The sequence below is a fragment of the Dioscorea cayenensis genome, unplaced genomic scaffold, assembly GCF_009730915.1.
Source record: "Dioscorea cayenensis subsp. rotundata cultivar TDr96_F1 unplaced genomic scaffold, TDr96_F1_v2_PseudoChromosome.rev07_lg8_w22 25.fasta BLBR01000114.1, whole genome shotgun sequence".
NCBI classification, from domain to species: domain Eukaryota; kingdom Viridiplantae; phylum Streptophyta; class Magnoliopsida; order Dioscoreales; family Dioscoreaceae; genus Dioscorea; species Dioscorea cayenensis.
In genome coordinates this window covers 123430-133438 of record NW_024086505.1, presented here as the reverse complement: position 1 = coordinate 133438, position 10009 = coordinate 123430, and the positions used below count along the sequence as shown (strand labels likewise).

General features: G+C 42.0%; 1 non-coding gene across 1 annotated transcript; it reads left to right on the top strand.

Moving 5' to 3' along the window:
* The first annotated feature begins 3090 nt into the window (after window positions 1-3090).
* LOC120253548 lies at window positions 3091-3197 on the top strand. Its single transcript, XR_005534310.1, has one exon. It is a non-coding gene; the product is annotated as a small nucleolar RNA R71 (small nucleolar RNA).
* The last annotated feature ends 6812 nt before the right edge of the window (window positions 3198-10009 follow it).

Here is a 10009-nt window from a genome sequence, read left to right as displayed (position 1 = left end):
CGGTCAGTATGGGGCCGTATGGTCACTATTCACACGGCAAGAGTCTCCCCTATACTCATGGAATCAAAAAATTTGTACATAAATTTGAATGAAAATTCATTCACAACATTCACATCATCCAAATCAAGCAAATTGCTAAAGAAATTCCATGCACAAGTCTCAAGAATGCCCAAAAAATGTAAAGAATAAAACTAGGGCATTGAAAAAGCATACCGACGAAACCTTGAGAAAACAAGCTTTAAACTCGGGTAAGATCACTAGATCAAAGTCTCCAATGGATTGGGAGAAGTTTTTGGAAGAAAAATGAAGACATTCGCCAAGAATCGAGAGAGAAAAAGAGAGAAAATTTCGGTGGAGTTGAAGAGAAATGAGAGGTGGAAGAGAGAGAGAGAGAATGAGAGGCCTTAAAGGGGGAAGCCCCCGCCACCATACGTGCCCCCATGCGACCCCGTGCATGGGGGCCGTAGTAAGTGGTAACTTCCCTCGGCCGAGACACCCAGCCGACTTGGACGGCCCTCATACGGGGCCGTATGGGGGCCGTTTAAGTGAGCACGAGCCATCCGGATCGGCTCGTGGTCGACTTTTAGACGGCCTCCATACTGGCCCAAGATGGCCGTCAAAACCCTTAAAGGCCAATCAAATCCATGAAAAACCTGCCTCAAATGATGTAAAAATGAAAAAGAAAGTTTGACGACTTCTCCAAAAACGACTAAAAATGAATAAAAACGCATCGATCTAGCACATAAATTAACACCTACCCATGTGTGTCTCAAGAGGTTGCACAAATATACCACAATAAAAAATGATGAGAGCAATGTGCCAAGTGTATGAGCATGAACTTATTCACAAGCAAACAAGTCTAAGAAATACTGAAAAATTGAAATGAACTAAGAACTAAGAATACGGAAAATGCAAACAAATGCCCCTCGAATGCTTGGGTTGCCTCCCAAGAAGCGCTTTGTTTAATGTCACGAGCCCCGACGTACCTTTGTTCCTTACCTCATGGGGTTCAAACAATTTGAAGCCACCCCGGTTTCCCTTTGTAGTGTTGCTTCTTCCCGGTAGATTGAATGACAACATTGAAAATACCTCGAATTGTTCATGAGTGGAGAGGGGTGAAAAATTTACCTATCCTCCATGAGATGTGGGAGGAAAAAGCTTGTTACCTTTCTTTTTTCTCCCATGGATCTCCCTCCACATTCTCTTCATAAATGATTCTTTTTTTTCTTTTTCTTTAGCATTAGTACAGGATACCCTCTCTTTTGGTGGCTTCAAATTGTGAATTGGAGGATGACGATGAGGTTCTTCTTCTTCTTCGTTCTCCAACTCCCCCAAATATTCGTCCAAAGGATTTAAAGAGAGCACCTCCTGCACACAATCAGAAATCAACCTATCAATTTCATCAATGAAATAAAGTGTGTCATCATGATCTAAAGAATGTTTCATGGCAGCTGGCAAAGTGTACACCACTTCCTCTTCGCCGACTCTTAACGTCAACTTCCCTCCTTTCAAGTCAATTAAGGCACCCGAGGTGCTGAGGAATGGTCGGCCAAGAATTAGTGGTATCTCCACATCTTCATCTATGTCCATGATGACAAAGTCCACCGGAAAAACAAATTTATCCACTCGCACAATCACATCTTCGACAATCCCACGAGGTTTTCTTGTTGATCGATCTGCCAACTGTAAGGTCATCCTCATGGGCCTTAATTCATCCAAGCCAAGTTTCAAATACATGGTGTAAGGCATGACGTTTATGCTAGCCCCCGAGTCCGCTAGAGCATTCTCTTGGACTCCACCTTCAAGCATGCATGGAATAATGAAACTACCCGGATCCTTCAACTTTTGTGGGAGCTTCTTTTCTAGAATAACCCGAGCAATTCCCGTAAGTGCAATCGTGCCTTCTTCTTCCAACTTTCTCTTATTTGTGAGGAGCTCCTTTAGAAACTTGGCATATTTCAGCATTTGAGTCAACGCTTCAACTATCGGGATGTTCAAATGAAGTTGTTTGAAGATGTTGATGAATTTTCTGAAGTGAACATCCTCCTTGTCATGCTTCAATCTTGTTGGATAGGGGATCGGAGGCTTGTACTCGGATGATTTTTGGTGGTCCCTCGTTGTTGGAACTTGTCATTTATCCCTGATTTTTTTATCTTCACTCGCTTTTCTTCAACTAGCTTAGGGTCTTCCCCGAGGCTACCCCACTTTTCCCCGACACTTGGGTCAACTTCAACCCTTGTCTCCACTTGCCTCCCGCTTCTAAGAGCAATGACCTTTAAGTGCTCTCTTGGATTGTCTTCGTGTTGCTTGAAGACAACCCAGAGGGACGCTCGAATCGTGCCTTCACGAGCTCCCCCACTCGATGCTCAAGAGATTTCACGGAAGCTTGGAGGTTTCTTAAAACAGATCCTATTTCACTAAACTGCTCGGCGTGCTCGAGTGAGTTGAGCATTCACCTTCCAAATTGTGCATCCATGCTACTAGTTAGATTATTGAACCCTGCTCATTGGTACCGAGCATGAACTTGGCAAGGATCTCTTCGATGGAAAACTTCCTCTCAACGGCCGGTTGTTGAAATTGAGATCTTGAGGTGGTGCACCTCTTTGTTGTTGTTGGCCTTGGTTCCATGAAAAATTTGGGTGGTTCTTCCAACCCGGATTGTAAGTTGAACTATATGGGTTCCCTTGATTGCGTTGCCCCCAATGTAGTCCACATTCTCAACGGATGCAACAGCATTTGAGCTAGCAATCGGACATTGGGCTGCACTGCGTCCCATCACCGCAAGTACTACAACTTTGCACCGATTCGGGCCTTGAACTACGCCCATAAGAAGATCAATCTTTCGAGTCAACACGTCAACCTTTTGCGGCTAAGGCATTATCACTACTTACTTCATAAAAGCCCAGCAGTCTTTTGTGAAGATCCCCTTGAGGCCCAATGTGATTCATTGCTTGCCATTGACTCAAGTAATTGCTCGGCCCTCATCGGGGTACTTGTTGCTAAGGGAACCGCCCTGCCGTAGCATCAATGAGTTGGCGAGTAGCATAATTTAGCCCATTGTAAATGATTTGTACTCGCATCCATGAAGCAAAACCATGGTGGGGGCACCTTCTAAGGAGATCCTTGAATCTCTCATAAGCTTCAAATAATGTTTCGGACTCCCCTTGTATAAAGGCTGAAATTTCTTGCCTCAACTTCGCCGCTTTGCTTGGCGGAAAATATCTTCCAAGGAACTTCTCCACCATGTCCTTCCATGTTTTAATAGATCCCGGAGACAATGAGGTAAGCCAACGATAAGCTCCATCTCTCAAACTGAATGGAAATAATCTCAAATGGATAGCATCGTCCGACACCCCATTGATCTTGAATGTAGAGCAAATTTGGAGGAATCGGGAAAGGTGGTCATGCACATCCTCATGGGCAAGACCATTGAATTGGACTGAATTTTGGATCATGCCAATTGTACTTGCTTTAATTTCAAAGTTGTTGGATGCCACTGACGGTGCTTGAACACTGAACTCATCACCCGTGAATTGGGGTCTCTCATATTCGGATAAAGGACGTCGTTCTTCGGCCATGATTGTAGACACTCTATCCTCAATTTCGATGTTCTGTGTACCTGACCCTTCACCAACTTCTCTCAATCTCCGACACAAAGTTCTTTCAATTTCACTATCCGGTGTAATCAAAGGCGACGGATTCGACCGTGTCATACACAGTACCTTGCACAACCAAGAAAAATGATAGAGAGTTAAGATCAAGGGAAAAGAAAATCAACAAATGAGTAAAGAATGAAATGGCTAGAGTAATAATCTAAAAGTTTACTAGAATTCCTTAATGGTCCCCGGCAACGGCGCCAAAAACTTGATCGCTTCCCCGCAAGTGTACGGAATCGCCAAGTAATACCTCGTGCAAAGACACGAGGATCGTATTCCACGGGGCTAAGGATCTCCTATTACTCCTTCTCGAGCTATTATCTAGCCTAAGATCTTAAGTGATGGATTTACTCTACTAAATACAAATAAAACTAAACACAAGATTTGCTAGCAAATTAGAGAGAACAAGCAATAAGCAAGCAAGAGAATCAATGAAGTGCAAAGGCCTATGGATGTGGATCCCCTTGAGGGGTTATCATGCAACATGGATGATGATTTAAAGATGCAAGGGTAAATTGGACCATGAGATTCCAAGATTAGAACAACCCCAATTTCTCGGCGATTGAACCCTAATCCCATACGAACATAGATAGGAATTTCTTCCAAATCTACATTCCTATGATTGCATTAAGTACAAGGAAATCTCGCTTAGGAATAAACCTACTCTTCTTCGGATTAAACCTACATGGAGGGCTACCAAACACCCAATTTCTCGGCGTGATGATACAAGTATCCCCTTCTAATCCATTCATGACCTAATACATGCGAGCAAGTCACATCTACATGCATCATTCATAAAAGAGCTACGGATTTCTCCTTGGTGTAACACTTAGCATAAAAACAATGGATTAGATCTCAAACATACCCAAGCATAGAATTAACAAGTAATCATCCAAAATACATGATAAAACCCCCCAAGGTTCACCAACACCCGATGGCCTTGGGGGTCTAGTGTGTCATCATCTCATAACAAAGCATACAATCAAGCAAAACATGAAACAAAGACATAGTATGACACTCCCTAGATGAAATGGTGAAGGATGAGGCGAGAATATGCCAAATGACGCTTCCCCCGCCAAAGGAATGCCGAATGATGCTTCCTCAAGCCGCGGTTCTCCTTCCTTCAAGTCGTGATCGATCTCCCCTTTGAATGATGTTGCCTTCTTGCCTTGAGAGCCTTGGACCTTGGGCTTGAATGATCTTCTAGCTTTCTTGCCCTTCTTCTCCTCCCCAAGGTCGCCCAAAATCTCCCAAAATGATCTCCCAAAAGTCGGCCAGCAAAAAGTCCCTTAATCAGCCCTAAAAGTGAGTATATATACCCCCCGAGGCATACGGGCTGTATAGGGGTCGTATGGGGATCGTATAGCACTCAGAAACCCTAGATTCGCGTTTCATACGGGGTGCATACGGCCTCCATACGGCCCCGTATCTCGGGTAGTATGGAAACTCGGACAGAACCCCCAAATCAATCCATTGTCATAGTAGATACGGCCCCCATAATCGGGTAGTATGGGGGTAGTATGAAATTCTGCTTTTCTTCTCTTTTTGCCAAAATGATATCTTCTTGTTCTCCATGGCTTCCATATGCCCTACAAAGCAAATAATAGACGATTAAGCGTGAAATGGGCATCAAACCTCACAAAATACATGCAAAGTGCATACGATATATATATGAAAACACCTACATTTAGACACTTATCAGTAATGCAAATGGGCACAAGTTTACATTGTGAATCGCTTTGCTTCTTCAATATCGGACATGCTGGTGGAGATCTTGCTATACATGCACAAGCTGGAATGCTTTAATGTGACTGCCCTTATGCCTCTCCCAATCATTGTGCTGTCTTGAATATAAGGAGATGGGCACACATTCCTGCATTTCAAACCCGACTTATGTCTTCGCGTTTGAATCTTCTCAAGATTTCATCCTACCTCTATTTCCTCAAGTTCTTTGCGGTCATAGTAGAGTGAATGGGTTAAGGGATGACCTTCCACTAGAGCTTAGTTGTAGATGCAACAAAGTGAAGTGTTGAAGTGATTTTAGCACCTAGGGCTTAATTATGACTAGGGATCTTTCACCTGCACCAAAGGATTAGGTCTACATCTAGGAAGAGGATTTATCACTTGGAATCCCTAGAACTAGTTGCGATTCTATACGAGTCGAGGTTTAGTGATTGTTCAATTTCTCCTCCGGGACATGTATAGAGTTAAGCATCGTTGACCTTAGATTTGGGATCATGTATTGAAGGATCTCCATGACTGATTAATACATTAGTTAGAAAGCATGTTAGAGGATTTTTGCACTAGAAATGATTGTCCTAGGTGGAAGAATATCCGGGTACGCCATTTATTTTGATTGCCTTATCTCTCTTTTACTTGTGCTTTCTCTCTAGTCTCTTTTACTTTTGTTTACATTACATCTTGTTACACAACTATTATTCACTTTTCGCTTAGTTAAGAAGCAATTCAAGTATTTTTTATTCCGTACTCCTTGTGGATACGATACCCACTAATCTAGGATTTATTATTTTGATAAATCCGTGCACTTGCGGGACATACACAAGGGGCGTTGTCAGACATCTACATCTTAATTGCACAAAAGAACACCCAATACATGAAATGAGACATAAACCATATATAAAATGATGCTCAATGTATGTAAAACACATACAAAAACATGTTTACTCAAGCACTTATCACTCCCCTGCCTCCGCGACCTCGGGTGCTTCAACATTGGTCTTCTCACTCGGGAGCCTACCCTCAACTTCACGACCACTTCTCAAAGTGATCACCTTCACATGTTCTCTTGGGTTAGTTTTTGTGTTACTTTGCAAGCTCCCTTGAGGTCTCTTGAATAATGACTTCACAATTTACCCCACTTGATTCTCTAAGTTGTGCAATGATGCGGTGTGGTTGCAAAGTGTGGCTTCAACTGATTCAAATGTCGTATACAATGATTAAATAAACTTGGTCAAAGCCTTCGGATAAGTGCTTGTATATTAGTTATACAAATTATTCTGTTCTTATGATGAGCATTAATTTTCTCAGATTTTAACGCTAATACTTGTGTATTTGTTTTCTTTTGTGTATGTAGGGTTGTGGAGATAAATATAGAAGAAAGAAGCCAAAGTAGATTGCGAGTGCACTTGATTGATAAAATCTTGGATTAAACAAACATGAAGACACAAGTTGTGCTCAAATATATGTGAGTGTGTGCCAGCCTCTGTTATGTTCAAGGAAATATGCAAATTGTAGGGGTACAAAGGCAGTCACACTCATGTGTTCTGACCTGTGCAAAGTTAGCAAGATTGTAGTCAAATTTACTTTTATTTGAAGATACAATGCTATCTAGATAATAGATGTGTGCCCATTAATGTTGCCTCGATGAAAAGTGTGGATTCAGGAGTATTTTTGTGGAATACTGAAGCAGATACTGTAGCAAATCGCCGTAGTAATTTACTGTAGTAGTTACTATTCATAGGCCGCTGAAAATTAAATTTCTGCTGATGCACATGGGTGTGCGAAAATTCCACATACCTGTGGGGATGTCCAATTCCAGCTCTATTTAAGTCATGATTTTAGCTCGATTTGAGGATCCTTCTTTCCATCTTTTGGCTTATTTTTTCTCACCTTTGGAGGCGCCAGCGACTAGGGTTTAGAGAGGCTTTGGCTAGGCTTTTGGAGAAGTTTACTGCCTTCAACACCGCGTTTTCTTTGGAAGAGAGTTATTGGGGAAGCTTTTGTCAGCACTGATTCGGCGAGGTTTACCCTAGGCTTGATGAGGGAACCTTTGAAGAATATGAGGCTACTCCACAAAATAGCGACATGAATACCAAGGGGGTTTACTTATGGATTGCATGCTTTTACTTTTGATTTCATTATTGATTGTATCTTGCTCCATAGAGTGATAAACCCCTAGTGGGTACATGGACTTGTAAACCCTAGGATGTTATTGTTTCTTTGCCCTTTCTGTTATGTTTCTTTAATTGATGTTTTTAATTGAATTTTAATCTTGAATGCTTATTGATAGGGTTTCCCTTAGAGTGAAACTAGGGTTGAGAGCCTATATTGGTAATCCTTGTAAATGAGTGACATACCATAAGGGTTAGACAAAGCAAGAGTGGAGAGGGTCGAGAGGGTGAGTCGAGAGGTAGAGGAACATCCTCTTTCCACTCCAATGTGATTTATCCAACCTATATGTTGCAAGTGTTCTTTGCAGTCTGACAAGATCCCCTTGCGTATATCCCGCAAGTGCACGGGTTTGTCGAAGTAATAATCTCGGATGAGCGGGTATCCAATCCACAGGGAGTAGGGAATAAAAACACTTAATCCGCTTCTTAGCTATGTGAAAGACCAGTATTGATAAGTGTGACAATGATTTAATTCTCAAAAGTAAAACAACAACAAGTAAGAGAGCAAGAGTAAAGGAGGGGGTAAGACAATCGATAAAGATGGGGTACTCGGATAATGCTCCGCCTAGGACAATTGTTTCAAGTGCAAGAACCCTCTATTATGCTTCCTAATCAATGCAATGGTGAGTCGTGGAAATCCTTAAATACATAGTCCCAAATCTAAGGTCAACTATACCTAACACTATACATGTCCCGGAGGAGAGATTAGATAACCTCTCAACCTCGCACTCGAATAGAGTTGCAATGAGCTCTAGGGATTCGAAGTGATAAATCTCTTCCTAATTATAGACCTAACCCTTTGGTCAAGCTGGAAGGTCCCTAACCACGATTAAGCCATAGATACTAAGATCACCTCAACGCTTCACTCCATTACACGCGCAACTAAGCACCAGCGGAGGGTCATCCCTTAGACCATTCACTCTATTATGGCCACAAAGAACTCGAGGAACGGAGGTAGAATCTATCACGGCGGAGGGGAAAGGGGATATTCCTGTACCTCTCGACTCACCCTCTCAACCCTCTCCAACCTAGCTTTGTCTAATGCTCGTGGTGTGTCACTCACTCACAAGGTTACCAACGAGAACTCTCAACCCTAGTGTCACTATATGGGAAATGTTCATACAATCAAGCATTCAAGGTTGGAACTCACAACAAACATCAATTAATTGAAAGCATAATAAAGAGATTCAATGAAACAAATACATCTTAGGGTTCACAAATACCCAAGTACCTACTAGGGGTTTAGCTCTCTCCATGCAGCTAAGTACAATCAAAGAAATAGAATGTAAAAGCAATGAATCCATAGAGAAACCCCTTCGATAGTCGTGTCGATGGTCTTGTGGAAAGTCCTCTAATCGTCATCCAAGGATTCCCTTGTCCGGTATAGGATACACCTCGATGGAAGCTCCCCTACCAACCTTCTTCCAAAGGAATGACAATGTCGGAGCCGTAGAACCTCTTCAAAACCCTAGCCAATGCCTCTCAAAACCCTAGCCGAAACCCTCTCTCATGTTGGGGAAAAGATGGAGAAAAGAATGCTGAAATTGGGGATGAATCGGCTTTAAATAGGACTGGAATCGGGAATCCACACGCCCCTGTGGAATTTCCACACGCGCGTGGGTAATTTCCACATGCCAAAAATACAGTGATTTGCTACTCTGCCAAAAATACTCCATAATTCACTTTTTATCGAGGTAACATAAATGGGGACCCGTTTATGCCATGGATCGGTTTGCTTCTTCAATGAAGGATAAGTTGATGGAAATCTTGTTCTATGTGCATAAGTCAGAGTGCTTGAGTGTGACTGCCCTTGTGCCCCTCCAAATGGTTGTGCAAACTCAAATACGGGGACGTTGGCACACACTCTAGCGTCTCGCACCCGACTTATATCTTCGCGTTTGAACTTAGAAAGATTTCCTCCAAAATTGGTGCATTGTGATCCACATTGGCTTCTTTCCTTTATAATTGGTTTCACAATCCTACCTGCATAAAAGTAACATAGAAACATAGATATTAGTGTAAAACCCCGTGAAAAGTAATGCTCAACATAAGGAAAGAACGCTTCGCATTCATATCGCACAAGCACTTATCAAACTCCCACACACTTAAGCTTTTGCTTGTCCTCAAGCAAAAATTAAACATTCTGTGCATCAATGAGAAAAATATTGAAAATGCTTGGCCTTAGGTTCACCAAAGTATACAAAGAGAGCATTGTACAAGTAAGGAAAATTTCAACACTAAATATGAAAGATCGAAGCTCTAGTTAAAAACTTGAATAAAAAAGGACAACAAACCCGAAATCATGAAAGTGTGTGGACTCACTCAAGTCAACCCAAGGTATACTCCTCAAAGCTCTAAGTATAAGGGACTTATTTATCTACAGCAAGAAAGTAATAAAAATTTAAAGATGGTAGTAGCTTCACACATTCTCTAAGGTAGCCC